Source organism: Brassica napus, chromosome A7 (assembly GCF_020379485.1).
Source record: "Brassica napus cultivar Da-Ae chromosome A7, Da-Ae, whole genome shotgun sequence".
In the NCBI taxonomy this organism is placed as follows: Eukaryota; Viridiplantae; Streptophyta; class Magnoliopsida; order Brassicales; family Brassicaceae; genus Brassica; species Brassica napus.
Window position 1 is genome coordinate 5,488,034 of NC_063440.1, and position 9,105 is coordinate 5,497,138.

The following is a 9,105-nucleotide window of genomic DNA, read 5'->3' on the forward strand; positions in this document are numbered from 1 at the left end:
CTGAGTGAGAGAGAGAGTTCTTTAGCTAGTTCATCGGTTTGAACCGGCTTGTTGATTTGGTGGTCAGCCAATCATCTTTGTGTGTCGTTTGGTGGTTAACCAACACACTACATTTGTTCTTAGGTGGTTAGCCTTAGATCGTGGGTATATCAAGAGCCATTCCGCATCTCTTGACGATCCTTTCAATCCATCTCAGTTCCAGAAGTGCCATTTGCCTTCTCGGATCATATCCAACACCCAGCTAAAGTGATCCTCCCTATCTTAGGGTTCTTCAGTTGGTATCAGAGCCACTTTGGCTGGTTTGTTTTCATTTAATCTTTTCATCTTCTCATCTCTCCACGATTTTATTTTCTTATTTCTTGTTGGATCCGGGCTGTTCTTTTACTCCCTTGTGATCGCCAGTTATTAAAAAAAAAAAAGGGAAAAAAAATCGATCAAAAAAAAAAAAAAGAGTGAAAGTTTTGGCTTGAATCACTTCTCAAGAGAAATCCAGGGGGAGTGGTGGAAGAGAAACCCTGCTGGCTGAAGAGAAACCCAGCCTTAGGACAGTTAAGGCGGATCCACACAAAAATCTCTTCATTGTTCTTTCTCTTTTCTTTTCCCACAAAGTTTGTTTTGGGTTTTGACTGCTGATTTTTTACTGCCTATCATCCTTTGAACCAGTGTGAAAGAACTCTGAGTGACCATCTAAAAATCGTGAGCTAAACACTTGAGAGTGTGAGGATTTTTATTTGCTAACTTTGTTAAGTGTTTTCAGGATGTTTGGACTTCTCAAGAAATCAAAACCACAACAAGACGTCTACTTTCCTTTTAAAACTGTTTTCGAAAAGGAGCAATTGATTTTTGATAAGAAACAGTTTGCTTCTAATGGGTTTGACTTTGTGCAGAAACAAAAGAAGAGACAAAACAGGTGTGATGATGAGAAGTGGGTCAGAAGTGGTGATCGTCCCTTCACCAAAGCCAAGAGAAGCAACTGTGATGTGCCTGATCAGAACGAGCTTCAGACTTATGCCAGCTTGGAAAAGATGTTGCATAAGGCGATTCATGTTGTTCGGCAACTCAAAAAGAAGGAAAACAACAACACTTCTTCTGCACCAAAACAGCAAAGTAATTTTTCTTCTCTTTCAAATTCTGATTTGAAAACTAATGTGTTGTCTTCTGATAAGAGCAAAGCTGTGAAACCCACAAGCAAAGCTCATTCTACCAGGTGCTTCAAATGCCATAGGATCTGTCATTATGCTAACAAGTGCCAAAACCAGAAACCGTTGGTGACTTTGGAGAATGAGAACGTTGAAACCGAGCCAGAAAAGGAAGGTCTTTTGCCAATTTTCGATGACTATGCCCATAAGCCGATGGCATGTAGTTCTGAATTGATTATTCAGTTTGAAATGAATTCTAAAAAGGTTTTGAAAAAGAATGAATTTTCTGGTCCTTTGAATGCTTTTGATATCGGCGCATATGACCTTGGTCTTGGAAGCTTTGTGTCAATACATGAAGGGTCTGATGAAGAACAATACCGTGGTCATCAAGCCAACCAAGAAAAATTTTCTTCCATTCAAAAACCGGACCAAACTCAAGGTGAGCAATGTTCCGATTATGATTCCTTTGCTTATAACCCTTTTCCTTTTAATGTTCCAGATTTGAGGACAAATCTTTTTGAAGAGAGAGGGAATGATGTGCCCTGGATCGTAGACCCGGGCCAGGATAGTGCACAACTCGACCCAACCAAGGTTTCCCCATCTGATGAAGCAACCATGGTCGAGTCAGAAGTTAACTTTGGACGAGCTGGACGAAGTGACACTTATTTGGGCGAGCTGGTTGAGCTGAATCAAAGTGACACTTACATATCTGAGCTGGATGACCTGAGTGAGCTAAGTGACACTAGCTTGGAGCTGAATGAGCTAAGTGACACTGAAGATGGTCTCCTGCCCATTTGCATCAAGAAATATCAACAAAAGGAGTCAAAGTCGTGATCATCCAAGAGCCATTCAACAACACACTTATGTCTAGTCAAAAGTCTTAGTCTTTGTTTATGTTTTCTAAGTTTCTAGTTTTCTACAAAACTCTTAAGTCTTTCTTTGACTCATTGTACTATAAATAAGTAAACTATGCCATGAATAAAATCAGTCTATGTTTTTGAGTTTATTTCGTTTCTTCTCTGAGTGAGAGAGAGAGTTCTTTAGCTAGTTCATCGGTTTGAACCGGCTTGTTGATTTGGTGGTCACCCAATCATCTTTGTGTGTCGTTTGGTGGTTAACCAACACACTACATTTGTTCTTAGGTGGTTAGCCTTAGATCGTGGGCATATCAAGAGCCATTCCGCATCTCTTGACGATCCTTTCAATCCATCTTAGTTCCAGAAGTGCCATTTGCCTTCTCGGATCATATCCAACACCCAGCTAAAGTGATCCTCCCTATCTTAGGGTTCTTCACCGTGCTTCCCGTGTCGACGAGTACCCTTCCGACTTCTAAGTCTCGTATGACGAGATCTATGACGAGCGGATCGCAGTGAGGTTGATCGATGCCGCCGGCTTCCTCCTTTGTGAAGGTGATCGAGCAATTTTGGCCATCTCGGGGAGGAGACCATGTAGGCCAATTTGCACTCGACTCTGCCTTCCGTTGGTAAGCCTTGATGGCCGACACAGTATCGCTGCAGTATTGTGATCCTCCGATGATCATGTTGACTCTGCGACGATTGTTATCGTACCCTTGTCGTCCGGCCTCCTACCGCGTTTATCCCTAGGCTGGTTTCGTTGAGGGGATTTTTCAGCGGGCGGATTTCTGTCCGTCTTTGGAGGGCGATCATAATCGAGGATGAGATCCTTGACGCTAGTTACTTCCGAGAGCTCTCCAGCGAGTAGCTTTGCGGCCAGTCTTGCTCCCAAGACTTTGCAGTTGGTCGTGGAGTGTCCTCGGGACTGGTGGAACTCGCAGAAGGTGTTTTCGTCATACCCTTGATTGCGAGTCCACGTGTTGCCCGTGGTTTGGCCTTGATCCGAATTGATCGCATAATTATGCGCCCCTTGGAGATCTTCCCCCTCGTGATGGACGTACTTGTCGTTACGAGAGTTCTTCTTTCTCCCCTTTGGATCCACGTCCTTCGAGGATGGTCTTACCGCCTTATGTTTTTGCGATAAGACTTTAGTTTCTTCCTCAACTATGATGTAGTCCGTCGCTTTGTGGAGAGCATCCTGGATCGTTCGCGGTTTGTCGAGAGTTATCCACTTTCTGAATTTCGACTTGTACCAGAGCGTCTTCCTCAGCGCGTCGATGGCCACTTTGTCGCTTATCCCGCTGACCCTGGACATTATCAGCTTGAACCGGGCGATAAACTCGCGGAGGGGTTCGTCTTCCCTCTGGGAGAGACTCCAGATGTCAACATCGGAAGTTTCTCTGTCTATGAGTACAGAGTATTGTTTAAGAAATTCCGATGCGAGCTGTCGGAAACTCCCGATGGTGTTACGACGAAGGCGTGCGAACCATTCAAGCGCTGCTCCTTCCAGGTTTTCGACGAACAGGCGGCAGTAGCCGGCATCCTTTTTGCTGTCCTTCAGTCTAGCTCTTCCCATCGCGATGTGGAAAGCCTGAAGGTGTGCTTTTGGATCGGCCGTACCATCGTACTTTGGTACTTTGATTTTTCCCGGATCGGACACCCTCATGTCCGAAATGCGACTGGTAAAAGGGGTCTTCCGAGCTCCTTCCAGCAGTCGATCGATTTCGGGGGCAGCACTAGTAGCATGATGGATTTGAGACTTTACGGCCCTCACTTCCGCCGCAGTCTTAGTGATGTAGTCGCGAAGATCGCGGATATCCGATGTCTCGTCAGTAGATTTCCGAGCCTGTCGGCGTTTACTGCGAGTGAGCTCGGTTTGCCTTTCAGCCAGCTCCTCTTGTTCGTTCCAATAGGCAATTTCTTCTTCTTCCGTCATTGGTTTTTCGAACGGGGAGCCTTCCCGAGCAGATCGGCTTCTGGTCCTTCTTGGATGTCTGTCGACGTCCTCGTCGGTGTCGTTGGAGACATCGCTAGGATCCAGGTCAATGTGTTCGGCTTCGTTATCCTCCGAGTCCTTTGCAGGGGGCGGAAGACTTTCAGGGTTCCCCTTTTCGATGGGAGATTTCTCGCTAGGGTTTTGACTGGAAGGTCGTTCCCGCGCGACTCCTGATCTGTCGAGTGGGGTAGCGAAGTCGAGCCTCTTCCCGTGGATTTTGGTGGTTCCGCGGGGACAGATTGCTTGGGTCCTTGCCGTTAAGGTTTCAACATGTTTGATCAAGGTATTCACGAGCTTATCCTGTTCTTCCGACCTTTTCTCATAGGTGGCGAACATCTTTTTAAACTCCTCGAGCGTCGCGGTGTTGGCTTGTGCGTTGGCCGCAGATACGTCTGCTGCTGGAGTGTGGAGATGGGTGCCGCTGCCTCCGTTAAGAGGAGTTTGCACGTTATCCGCGTCGTTAGTTGACATGTCTTATTGAGAGTGATGTGGCTTTTTTGGGTTAGATTGATCCGTACCCCCCCTCCTTCTAGCGCTAAACTGTGGGAACCGAAATTTGCACTGTCGATTTCCGTTTAAATAAGGACACTAGGAAAACCCTAATTTTCCAGAGGACCCGGATATCTGCTAATTACCACACGTCAAGCAATCAGAACACGAGAATAACAACGATAAAGTATAAGAAATCAAAAAAGAGAGCAAAGAAGATCTTATTCCGAATTTGCGTATGAGCGTTTACAACAAGGTATAAGCCTGGGCTCGAGAGCTGTCGGCGAGATTCCAAGTTCTAGCAACCCTAAGACGGCTAAACTTAATTGAGTCGCAGCTCGAAATAACAAAAACGGAAAAATGCCTAAATTGCTCTAAGTGATAAGTTTGCTCTGAAAAAGTTCTCCTCTATGCTCCTCGCCTAGGACTCCTTATATACTAGCTCCAAGGTTGGTTTACGCTTTTACTTTTCTACCCTTAAGCCGTCATAGCATAAAAATGGAGATATTCCATTTTTCTCGATCTTCACAATTATCTTCAAAACTTCCGTATTTATCCGCGGAAACTTGACATTTATCCTTCCTTGTGGACCAAGCGTAAACCGTGCTATGGTTTACGGGCTTTTGGTTAAGAAATCGTAGGATGGGCCTCGAGTCGTGTTTTAGGTCCCTTTGTGCCGTCTTCCGACTCGACACGTTTACTACGAGTTCTTTCGATAAATAACGAACTTTCCGCGGTTTCTAATCCGCGAAGTTTGATCGATGAGTTAGAATTGCGTAAAACATGGACTGAGCTTGCTACGGTCTTCGGGAGATAGCATTTGAAGGTTTGACGAGAATGCATGGACTGGTGTCGTACCGATGTTCGGGAGAGCTCGATCGCTACACAGCGACCGATCTTTGGCTCGAGCTCGGTCGCTACGTAGCGACCGAGTGGGTCGGATGTTCGGTCGCTACGTAGCGACCGATATCGGCCCAAACTTGGTTGCTACGTAGCGACCGGACAGCGTGTATGCGCGGTAACTACACAATGACCGGGCTTGGTTTGTTTGGTTTGAATCTTCAGAGATACTTTTTCGTAAAAACTTCGTATTGTTTATTTTTTACGAAAATTATATCTTTCTTTTTACTATCTCTTTCGGAAATATGATCTCCGAGGATTTTCGGGTGGTAATTCCGTCGTGACCGTTTTTGACCCCAACAATGGTCCTATTGGGACATCGACCGATACACTTTGCCTACGTCGACCGATAGTCAGTTGAGGACATCGATCGACGGGTTCTAGCCAGGCCTATGCGCGAGTATGAAATGCCCTATTAAGATACTAAATTGGCGGTTAGCCCTCTCTAGCAGTCCTAATATGATAGATAGATGTCAGGATGGGATAACAAGGGTGCTTGAGTATGCAATCCTATGATCAAGTTCTAGTTAATTACTCTAAAACATGCAATGAATAAAAATCTATCATGAATATCACAACAAGGCAGATCTATAGTTTGGGGCTAATCCCACAAGCCTATCTGAACCCTAAACCTAACAGGTGGATCTATTCAGACATGAAGTTAGTCACATAAATCATAGATGAAATAGATGTAAAACTGAAATAGAAATGATTAAGAAAACCAATGGAGTTCCAGGATGACTCTGATAGGAGTTCCTCCCTTCTCTCCTCTAAGAGAAACAATGAAACAGAAAGCGTAAAGAAGCATAGAAAGCGTATAGCCGTCAACAATGGCTTAGAAATAACATAAATAGGGTTTTTGGTCGTCCAAGGGCATTCTGGTAATTTGTGGTTTCTTCTGGTAATAAAATATACAAGGCCCACGATCTGAGATCTCCATCGATCGACGTGCAGAGTGCTGCATCGATCGACGCGGCTTCCTCTTCTCGGCAGCTTCCTCTCGCGAGGCAGACTGACCACTCTTCAGTAAAACAGGCGTAACGTCTGCTACAGGATGCTGACTGACCGAGACCGGTGGCATTGGAAAGCTAACTTAAAGCTCTATCTTGTGTCAAAATATGGGCTCAATCTAACGGTCGGAAGGTCTCCATCCATAGCTAAACATCTGACGCGTCTGTGCAACTCTGCACCTCCAAAAGCTCCAAAAGACTCCAAAATCACCATATTTCTCCTAAACGTCCCTGAACCTGTAAATACTCTAAATAAACTCCAAAACATAATAATTGTATCTTAAAACACTTTAAAACACTTATAGACCATGATTAAAAATGGGTAAAATATATGGTATATCAAGGTGTATGCCCAGCAGTACAAGAAGCAACAAGGAAAAACATCTGCTATTCTCAAAAGATCCTGCTCACCTGGAACGCACGATCCGCAAAGGTCAACGTTCCACATCAATCGACGCAGCAGCTTTCACGTCGACTGATTCTCGCACCCACCCATCGACTGACACCCGACCTTCATCCTCGACTGATCTACCTCGTTCGACATTGATCGATCCTACACCGTGTACATCGATCGATCTTCAGTCGCGAAACATGGTTGCGATTGTTATTCTCAGACAGGATGAGAATGGACCTGTATGACCAGGATGGTCATCTGCGTAATGCAACAGGTCAGAAACTAGATGCCAAGGGAATGTAATCCCTGATGCTGATGCTACAGGAGCTGCTCAACCTGTAGAAGAGGCTGCTCCACCAAAGGCATTGGCCGACTACTATCGTCCAGACGAGTACTACACCAACAGATCAGTTATTCGCCTTCCAGAGATTCAGAAGGAAACTTTCGAGCTGAAGCCTCAGTACTACACACTCGTGTCTCAGCTACCTCACTATGGGTTACCGCACGAGCATCCTATGGACCATCTGGAGAGGTTCGAGGATCTTATCTCTGCTATTCATATGGATGGAGTCCCTGAGGATTACCTATTGTGCAAGCTCTTCAAGTATACTCTGACTGGAGAAGCGATGCACTGGCTTAAGCAGCTACCCACATGATCTCTAAAATCATGGGCCGACATCAAGAATGCTTTCTTGCAAAACTTCTTTGATGAGGCACGCGCTGAAGACTTGAGAAGCAAAATTGCTACGTTTGCGCAGGAGACTGGAGAGTCTTTTAAAGATGCGTGGATCAGATTCAAGTTCTTCCAGCAAGACTGTCCACAACACGGATTCAATGAGGTGCAACTGCTTAGCACTTTCTTCAGAAGTATCGCCTTGACGTATCAGATGGCTCTTTATACAGCTAGCGAGGGAAACTTCAACACCAGGAATCCGGTGGAGGGTATGAGACTGATAGAAAATCTAGCAAACAGCAGCAGCACCAAGAACACTGATTTTGAGAGGAAGAAGTCTGTTGCATCCCTAGGAAAAGAGCAGATGGACGAAGTTAGAGCAAAGTTAGATGTGGTTCATGAGCTGCTTAGGAAACAGGTATGTTCATCTGAAGAAGAAGTAGCTGTAGACATGGATGGAGAAGAGGATGTGAACTACATTGGAGGTACTAGATTTCAGAGATCTGGAAACCAGGGTGGAAACAAAAACTTCTATGGCAATGGTCAGAAGAGTAACCTGAGTTCGCAGTTCCAGAAACCTTTCAGCAACAACAGCAGAGGCTATAGAAACTCATACTACCAGAATCAACCACCACAGACTCAGAAAAGCAAGATTGAAGCACTGCTTGACAGAGTTCTAGAAGGACAGCAGCAACTCACTGTGGACTTCAATGGGAAGATAGATTCTGTCTACAACAGTCTGAACACAAGAATTGAGACCTTAGGGACTCAAGTGGGGAAGCTTGAAATGCAAGTGGCTCAGACTGGAGACAATGTAAAGAGGCAAGAAGCCTTCGCTAGAGAGGTAGGAGTTGAGAAAGCAAAACACCAAGTGAATGCCATCCTAGATGATTTTTTCTCGCAAGTGATGACGCATGAGAAGCTTGGAGAAGGAGACTTCAAAGTTGAAAGCTCCATGAGCTTCGGCAGATCACACTGGTATCGACCGATGTCAATGGATGCACATCGCTCGATAGACCAAGACAAAGATCGATCGACGGATTACACTAGACATCGATCGACGTCATTTGCTGAATGGACTGCGGAGTGTAGTGCAGTTTTAATCATGACTCATGAGGAATTCGCAGAAAAACACCCTCACCCACCATCCCCTTTCTACGTCATAATCGATCGACCGCATGAGCCAACCATCGATCGACTGAGAGAGACCGACATCGATCGACCCCCTCACCTCACATCAATCGACAGACACCTCTCACCCACCGAGTGTGATTACCATCAATTGATAGTAACCGGATCAACGCACTCAGACCACCACCTAAACCATTAGAAAAACCCACCAGAACCTACAACCAACCCTTCAGACACTACACCAGAGCCTATGAAAGTTGATGAGGCAACTGAGGGAAGAGTGTTGAGGAAAAGGAAGGAGAAGATTCCTAAAAACCTTAAGAGGGAAGCTAATGAGAAGGAGATGGATGATTTCACTAAGAGAGTCCTCAGAATCCTAGTGGAGAAACAATTTGATGAAGTCTATTTCACACACCAGTTATGGATGTTCTTCAGGGAGACTAAGGAAACTGAGGAGGATATTAGGAGAATGTTTCATCATGTTAGGGAAAGAATGAAACTAAGGATCACATTAAAGAA

General features: G+C 45.1%; 1 non-coding gene across 1 annotated transcript; it reads right to left on the reverse strand.

Annotated features, from left to right (window-relative positions):
• Positions 1–7,506: 7,506 nt before the first annotated feature.
• Positions 7,507–7,614, reverse strand: LOC125576773. Its single transcript, XR_007315199.1, has one exon. It is a non-coding gene; the product is annotated as a small nucleolar RNA R71 (small nucleolar RNA).
• Between the last annotated feature and the right edge of the window lie 1,491 nt (positions 7,615–9,105).